Source organism: Colobus angolensis, unplaced genomic scaffold, assembly GCF_000951035.1.
Source record: "Colobus angolensis palliatus isolate OR3802 unplaced genomic scaffold, Cang.pa_1.0 Scaffold82, whole genome shotgun sequence".
Lineage (NCBI taxonomy): Eukaryota > Metazoa > Chordata > Mammalia > Primates > Cercopithecidae > Colobus > Colobus angolensis.
The window spans coordinates 4,653,691-4,662,977 of NW_012122043.1; positions in this window are offsets into that span (position 1 = coordinate 4,653,691).

Below are 9,287 nucleotides of genomic sequence, written 5' to 3' on the forward strand. Positions count from 1 at the left end.
TTTTTTTTTTTTTTTTGAGACAGAAGCTTGCTCTGTTGCCAGGCTGGAGTGTAGTGGCTTGATCTTGGCTCACTGCAACCTCCGCCTCCCGGGTTTGAGCAATTCTCCTGCCTCAGCCTCCCCAGTAGCTGGAAATACAGACGCACGCTACCACGCCCAGCTAATTTTTGTATTTTTAGTAGAGACAGGGTTTCACCATGTTGGCCGGGATGGTCTCACTCTCTTGACCTCGTGATCCACCCTCCTCGGCCTCCCAAAGTGCTGGGATTACAGGCATGAGCTACTGCACCTGGCCCTAGAATTATAAATATTTAAAATGGTTAAACAATCCTCAAATTACAGAAAGTTTCAAGTGTAACACAAAGAACCCTCCCTTCCCCTAGCCATTTGTGATGAAGTTTCTGACATGAAGGTTTAGTGTATTTTATAGAAACAAGGAAAACCTTCTATTAAACTGCAATCCAACCATTAACATCTGTAAATGATACGTTGCTATCATCTAATCATTGGAGTCCTTTCAAATGTTGCCAGTTGTCTCCGTAATGTTTTGTTGCCAAAGGATCCAGTTCAGAATCTCATGTTGTGTTTAGTTGTTATTTCTAAGTCTCCTTCAAATCGGATCAATTCCTCTGTCTTTGACTTTTGTGGTGTTGCTATCTAAATATGAAGCCACTTATTTTTTTAGACTGTCCCTAAATTTGGGTTGGTCTGCTCTTTCCCATGATTATACTCAGGTTTTGCATAGTTGGGAGAATCTCGCAGAAGTGAGGCCGGGTCCTCTCCTTGTGTCGTGTCAGCTGGTGCCTGGATGCAGTATGCCTCCTTACTGCTGCTGGGATCCCCGGACTAAGGTGCTGTCTTCCAGCCTTCTCCATGGGCAAGTTACTCTCTTCCCCTCTGTAATTAATATCTATTTTTGGAGGAGGGGTGTACACATTTAAAATTTCATGAGGCTGGGTGATGTGGCCATGCCTGTAATCCCAGCACTTTGGGCCCGAGGCGGGCAGATCACTTGAGGTCAGGAGTTCGAGACCAGCCTGGCCAACATGGTGAAACCCCGTCTTTACTAAAAATACAAAAATTAGCCGGGTGTGGTGGTGCACGCCTGTAGTCCCAGCCACTCAGGGGGCTGAGGCAGGAGAATCGCTTGAGCCCTGGAGGCAGAGGTTGCAGTGAGCCGAGATGGCGCCACTGCACTCCAGCCTGGGAGACAGAGTGAGACTCTGTCTCAAAAAAAATTAAATAAATAAAGAACAAAATTTCATAAACAATGTCAAATGGTAGCAGAGAATAGACTTTATGTCTTTGTATTCCTGCCTCCCGAGCTTCTTCTCAGGGCTCCCCAGGGTGCCTGTTGTTGGTACTCTCTACCTCCCTGACGTTTTACCCTGCCCTGAGACCTACCCTTCCTCGTTCACTTTCTAAAGGAGGAAACGGATGCCCAGAGAGTCAGATGGTGTTTACCCAAGATCACACAATGAGTCAGGGGCGGCCGAACTCTTCAGCCCTGAGCCTCACAAGCCATGCTGCTCAAGTCTGGGTTGGTGGGTGGACGGACACCAGAGGGCAGCAGAGAGCCCCCTTCCTACTTGTCTTAATAGCGGCCCTCCGGAGACTCAGCCTTTGCTGGGACTTGGTGGCTGGCATGAGAGGGAGGAAAGGATGGTTCGCTTGGCCATGCCAGCAGGAAGCTCACCACGGAAGATGGGCTTCAGAGAAGCACCCTTTAATTTCACTGCCTGGGCGTCCCCCAGTTCCAAGGACAACTGGTCAGGCAAGTCCCATTGAGGGGTGGCCTTGAGCTTAGTCTCAGCTTTGCCCATGGATAGGGGACCTTAGGGGAGAGGTGGTTTCTGGCTCACCAAGGAGCCTCACAGAGTCTGGACGCGCCAGCTTCCTTCGCAATGGCAGAGTCCAGGATTAGTGCTGAAAAGGCCCGCAGTTCCCATCCACTGACCCTCCTGGATGCTCCAGCTCTCTGGCAGGCAGTCGTTAAAACCCATCCCCCTCAGTCTCTCTGTCTAAACCATCTAGGCCAGTATGGCATTGGGCTAACAAAGGTGTCTGGATTTTTGAGATAACCATCCAGGAAACAGAACACATGCAAAATATTGCCCCAAATCTTAGCCATGTCCAGTCAACTACTTGTAAATTACAAGAAAATATGTTTTCATCAGACACTGAATCCTTTTTTTTTCTTCCAATAAACCTGGAAAATTGAGGGGGGAACCCATTTTTGGAAGCATTCTGGCTTTGCCGTTGTTCAGCTGGGTGGGGGATCATGGGTTATGCAACAGTGCCCTAGGCCTTTAAAGAGCTGTCACCTGACTCTGCTCCTGCCAGTTCGTCAGCACACAGGCTCATGTGACTGCCCTCCAAGCAGCTGAGCACACACACAGCTCCCTGGGCTTGCATTGGTCTACTTGCACAGCCCCACCCTGGCTGCCTCCGCTTGTTTTCTGGGCTCCAGCTCTTTTCTGAATGACCCCGCCATCCAACCTCCCTTCATCTGTCCAAGTCCTGCTCCCTGTTTGGATCACCACTCAACTGTCCTTCCGTCAGAAATCGGGTCCTGGCCACACAGCCCTGCCCACTGTCAGCTTCCCTGTGGTTCCTGCGTGTTCTTGCAGACCAGGTCCATAGTTTATCTCCCGTGCTCGTGTGACTATCTGGTTACTGTCTGTTGCTCCCCTGCTCTGGGCTCTGGGACAACAGGGACTGTGATAGTCACTCTGATGTCCTGCTGCCTTCCACGGTGTTTGGTGCATAGTAGGCTCTCAACAAATACATGTTGATTAAATATTGTTCAATAACCATAATATCATATCTTGATGTTGCCCTTCATCTTAACTTTGACTGAAGGGCATTTTCCAAACAGAGCTAGCTCTGCCCTCCACCATCCAGGTGGCCTCACAGCACTTCCCTGAAAGAGCAGGGTCCCTTGGGAAATGACTTGATGGGACAACGGAGTGCAGAGCTGGGAGAGGGAGGGTTGAATTGTCCTCCCAGGGATCTCTGCTGGCTTGGGGCCCATCATTCTCCTCTTGCTGTTACGATTCATTGGCCCTTACTATGTTTTGAGACGGTGGCCCCCAGCTCAGCTCAGCCTCCTTCTCTTTCTTGTGGTGGTCTGAGATCACCCTTTGTTTTCTCTCCTAGGATGCGTGTGCTACAGAGTAAGAAATAGTCCCCTTCTGCTCAAAGCTTAGCAGAATTCCATTTAGGATTCCTAAATTCCTACCCCACATGTGTGAGTGCTCGGAAGTGGAGGACTCTTACATTTATGTTGGCAATGTGCTTTCCCTCATCTGCACACATAGAGAACTACATTTTGATGAGTGCTTGAAGGGAGCTCTAATTAACCAGAGAGGCCAGCCAAGAGGAGTGAAAAATCTGAACAATGAAGTTCTTGAATCTAAAACCATCAGAAATCTCAGGCTTCTGGGGGTTCTGGAAGCTTCAGCTCATGTTGGGGCATGGGCCAATGAGCAGTTCTCTTTACCTAAATTACCTTAATTAGGAGCTTTAACCGTGAAGGATTCAGGAATTAGGCAGAAATGGTCCACATTGAAGGGAACGAGTTCAGGCAATAAAATTTCCAGACCTACTTCCGTAAATCTTGGTCATGTGGTTATGAAGGAAGACAGCAGGAGGGGCACTGGTCCTCAATGAAGGCTACTGTGTGCCCAGCAAGTGTGGTCGGATGAAGGGAGGTTGGGTGGCGGGGTCATTCAGAAAATCACTAATGTGCCTGGCCTGCATATTAGCAATTGGGTTGGGCATCTGAGCTCCCCAGTGTCAACTGTGTTGTGCAGCTAAGGAAGCTGAGGCATTGGTGCAAGATCACACAGTCACAGAGGGGATACCAGAGGCAAACCCAGGTCTAAGGGCCTCTGAGCCTGGACTTCCACAGCGCCTGGGGCAGGCAACAGCCACAGCAGGGATGACCGGATCATGGGGCCTGGCACAGCCAGAAGCAGGAAAGCTGTGAAGAGCAGATCTAGAAATTCAAAACCAGAGCCCCTCTCATGGGCCCCTGCTGGAGAAAACAGTGGCGAGCAGCCCCATTAGGCCCTGAGTGCATCGTGCCCCACATCAGGTGGTGGGCAGCACCCCATTCCCAAATCAAAATGGTCGAATCAGGTGTTACGGGAACAATTCTTTTTGCTTCTTCTTCACTTCCATAATTCATAGCGATGACCTAATTTCAGTTTCAACACATAAGCCGCACTTCATATCTCACGTTAAACTCTTGTGCGAATGTTCCAGAATATTTGCAGTGTTGCTAATGCCCTCTCCACGGTGAAAGCTGTTACAAGATCTCTTGCTTGAGCTGCTACTGCCTGCACCTCTCAGGTCGGTCTGATGTCAGCACAGGGCTTGGCTCAAACCACCCCAGAGCCAGCAGCAGGAATCCAGCAGTATCCCCGCCCCTAGGCCTCCCCCTCACTCATGGCCAGATTCAAAGCCCATTACCAACTAATAATGTACCTAGAGCCAATTCCTAACCCATGAATTCCCCACTTTCACCTTCCTATCGCCCATACTCACCCCAGTCTTGCCCTTCTGCGAACTACACAGTTTTCCAAGCTTGCCACCACCTGAACTCCAAACCCAATTAATTTCCAGTGGCTTTCTGGCCGCACAAATCCAATGGATCCACCTATTCCCGGGAGCACATGTGCCTTCAGTTCTGGGTGGAAATGAGACATCAGGCTGTGTTTTGTGCCTTCCCGTTTTCTCCTACAGTCATCCAAGGTTAGCCCTCAAGACAGGTTCAGGTGGCTGGGCTAGGTCACTGGTTTTGAAGTTGGCTTTGTAAACATATTTCAGGTTCTGAAAACACTTGGTTAGAATTTTCAGGTACTTAAAATTATTTAAAAACTATCATAACAACTTCACACATACTTTGGAAATGGAATGACAGGCTCAGGTCTATCTCCTCAGGGCATACTGTGAGAGCCAGAAGGCCTATGTGGCAGTGTTTAAAGAAATCTACATCTCCTGCCAACTTAGTGCAGACTATGCTGAAAATCAGACCCAGGATTTGATTGTAAGGGTGCCAAGAGTATAGTTTCCAGATGAAACGTAGGCTCTCCAGTTAAATTTGAATTTCAGCTAAACACTGAATAATTTTTAGTATAAGTATGTTCTAAATATTGCATGGGGCATACTTGCTTACCCTAAAATATTATTTGTTGCTTATCTCAAATCCAAATTTAACTAAGCATTTTTTATTGACATCCTGCAAATCTATACCAGAAATACAAAGGGAACACCCTGAATACATTTTCTGTGCTTAAGTCAGGGCATTGATAGGGTGGTAGAATCCTGTGACCTGGGAGGGGGACATTTGGATAGATGAGTCTAAGTTTGAACACCTAGATTCCCAAGAATCCTCTTGGGAATAGCCCCTTCCCTTTTCCCAAGGATGCTGATACCTGGACACTGTGCAGCATCTTCACCTGAGATGGTTGCCTTCCAATATGATGCTTGTCCTTCTCAAGATCTGTCCCCATCTCTTCTTATTTCCTCTACATCAATAACTAGGGCCAGGTCCCAGGATAGCCCAAGTGGGAAAGTAAAGTTTCTTTTCTGGGAATAAACAGCATCTAGTGAACATAACTGCAAGTCTTGGCTAATATAGGTCACCAAGAAACAGACAGAAATGTGTCTGAATAAGCCATGAAGATACTGAATTCAGTTTGTTGATTTGGGGGAACTTGTCTGTGTCTTAGAATTTGGCTTCCTGGCAAGGGTGCTTGGAAATCATTCAAATACATTGCTGAGATGGCTCTGCAAAGCTTGGGCATGTTGTAAATGAGGTGTAGATGCTGTGCTCGCCTTGGCAGAGTATTGAGTAAGAGCTTAGAAGGCTTAGGGAGATAGGAATGTGAGAATGGATTTATTATGTAAGATCAAAGACTCTACCATTTGACTGTGTTCCCTGGGAGGACCCAGAGGACACTTTCTTCACCAAAGCAATAAGAAATGTACCAGTGTGGGGAGTGTCTGCATCTTTTGGCAATTCAGTACTGGCTGTCCTCTGAAGCTGGTATTGACAATAGGAAGTTACTCCGTGGAACTACACTCTGTCGTGTCATGGAGGATGCTGGGATTCAGAAATAGAAGAGTTCAGATAGAGATCCTCAACTATCAGAGGCAGGGTGGACAGAATTTCTGTAATGACAGAAAATCCAGAAAAGCAACCAACCGTAAGTATCTACGGGATGGCTAGTAGACTGTGGTATTCCTTGGGGCTCAAAAAATTAGCAGATGACTAAGGTACTGGTTGATTGTGCACACAGATAATTCAAGGACTGGTGAATGGAAAGCTGATATAAGATGCTGCAATGAAAAATCACAATCCCTCACTCAGCTTCCATATCTAAACCAGTTTTTATAGACCTAGACCCCATCGACTAAAGGAGAAGCATGGTCCCTTTGAGAAAGGACTTTACAATGTCAGTACAATATATACCATAAATATTATACGTTGTTTTCCCCAAACGGTCCACGGTTATTTACCAGGATAACTACACAGGGGAAAGGAAAACACTCAAACTTTGGAGGGTGATTGGATACAGATTCTGAGCTGACATTAGTCAGGGGAGCCATCACACCATCATCAGAAAAGATCTGAAACAGCTTTTACGTGGGAAGGACAGCAGTACACCTTCTCTCTATTGTCTGTCCCAGGGCTATATCAAATCTCTGATTACTGTCACAATATAATCCTCAGGAACCTTGAGCACATTGGTGCAACATATGATGATATTTTCCAGATTAGACCTGGTGAAAAGGAGAGTATAAGGATGCTGAATACCCTGGTAAGATATATGTGCATTGGGAGGCCAGTCTTATGATGTTCCAGGGATATAAAACTTTGGTTAGGTTTTTAGGGGACTAAAGATGTAGAGTGTGCTGGGATATACCTTCGAAAGTATAGGGCAAATTATTCTCTTTGCAGGCGCTGTGACAAAGACAGACATAGCACTAGGTGGAACTTTGGATTTTGGAGGCAGCACTTGGCTCACTTGGGAATACTACTCCAATCCATTTGGGAAGTGATTTGGAAGGCTGGCAGGTTTGAGGACGCTTAGAGCATGAGAAAATTCTGTAGCAGGTCCAGGTATTAATGCAAGCTTCTCTGGTTGTTCAGGGAACTGGAAGAGAATAAGGTTGAAAGACTGGAGACAGAGAGGTACATGCAGGGATCTTGGCAATAGGCACCATGTGTGAATCTTCTATCTCATGTCAATGCTCACTAGAGGCCACCCAGGACAAAAAGGACACTGAATGAATGATTTCACCCATACTAGGTGATTTACCCTGTGGAGTCAGACTCTGTCCTTGGTCACCTCAATGTTCATGCCAGGGGTCCATGAGGGAGGCCATATGGTCGACTATGTGGGCTCTATCTCACCAAGGCCGACCTAGCTACTTCTGTTGCTGAGTATCTGACTGATGCTGAGCTCTTTACATGACACCATCCTCTGAGAAGACCAATGAATCCCTTGGAGCTGGCATAGATTTGGGGTATTTAGTGGGAGTCGGTGAGAGGTAGGTTGGAATGTGCTGTTGAAAAGGATTTAGGATTTTGGTTCTGAAACAAAATGGGTAGACTCACTTTTCCCTACTCCTCCCTTCTAAAAACTAAATACCGTGGAAATTATTTAACAGACAACGATAAAAGGACTCTGAAAGTTGGATAGAAGAAGGTGGACTGGCCAGAGACCTCAGGACTGGAGGAAAGATAATATGGTGAGTTCCTTAGGCTTTTCTTTTTATCTCCCATGTAGCCTGGACTGGGTGTCAGAGATGTCTGCAACCAGTATCTCCAACAGGAGATATTCTTTAATATTTTGTAATAATCTTTTATTATGTTTGAACATAATCACCAAATGACCAGGATTCAATACAAACCCACCTGTCATACCAAGAACCAGAAAAAACCACCCGAGTGAGAAAAGACAATAAATAGATGCTGATACTTTGATGCATCAGATGGTGGAATTATCTGGTAAGAATTTTAAAGCAGTTATTATAAATATGCTTCATAAATTAACATCAGTGCTTCAAAACCAATGCCATAAAAATGCCTCAACATCAATGTCAAGTCATTGATATACAGAACATCAATACTTAGAATCAGGAGACTGGGATGTCACACCCACTAGCTGTGTGACCTTGGGCAAGATTTCCAGCATTACTGGGCACTGATTTCTCTGTCTCCACAGTGGAGGTTAGGTAGACTACGTAACAGCATACTAGCAGGTCCCGTTGGTTGTCCACCCAATAACCATGTCCCTTGTGTGCTAACAGAACCCTGACTCCAGGTAGAGGAGCAAGGACTTCCCCTAAAAATAGGCATTTTCCAGCCTCCCTTGCAGTGAAGATAGCCTGCATGGACACTTCTGGACAATCGAAGTGCAAGAGGTTCCTGTCCTTTCCAGAATAAACAGGAAACCCTTGCAGGAGGAAGCCCTTTACCTCCTGTCCTTTCCCCCTTCTTCCTGCCTGGATCTTGAATCTGAGGTCTGCAGCTACAGCAAGTATCTGGCAACCAGGAGGAGACCAGCAATAGGATGGTAAGGATCGGGGATGGAAAGAAAGCCCAGTGTCCTGACACATTGCTGAGCTGTGCTCCCAAGCTGACAGGCGACTTCTGAACTCCTTGTTATGGGAGAAAAAGACACCTGCACATCGAGGCCACTGCCAGTTGCGTTTCCTGAGCTTGCAGCTGAATGCATTCCTAACTGATTGAATGAGGAAGATGAGGAGGAGGGTGCCAGCTGCAAGCCTTTCAATGCCAGGTGCTGTTCTAGCGAGTTTACGGGTTCGACTACATTTCATCCTCACAGCTACCAAATGAGGCAGATGCCAGTATGGTCCCCACTTCAGAGAGGACTGAAGGGAGGCATGGGTCCTTGTCTGAGAGGCAGGCACAGGGAGTCAGGGGTGGAGTAGGAGTGTGTCCACAGCACTTCCGAGTGCCTGGCGTATTCACGAGTGGCTCACAGGTCCTGTTGTGGTTACCTTAGAGGATTTGTGTGTGTGCGCGTGTGTTTGTGTGTTAACACCTCTAAGATGGTGCTATGGCATGGGAATTCCCTTCCTCGCTTCCTGCATCCTTCCCTGGGTCTACTACCTTTTGCCAGGGGCTGGGGCCATATGAAAAGATAAACATCGAGGGCATCCTCCAGCTGATCCCGACATCCCCAGGACTGACGTACGGCCTCCAGACCAATGTCAGGATTCTCTCTGCCAAGCAAGGGGGTCCCCGG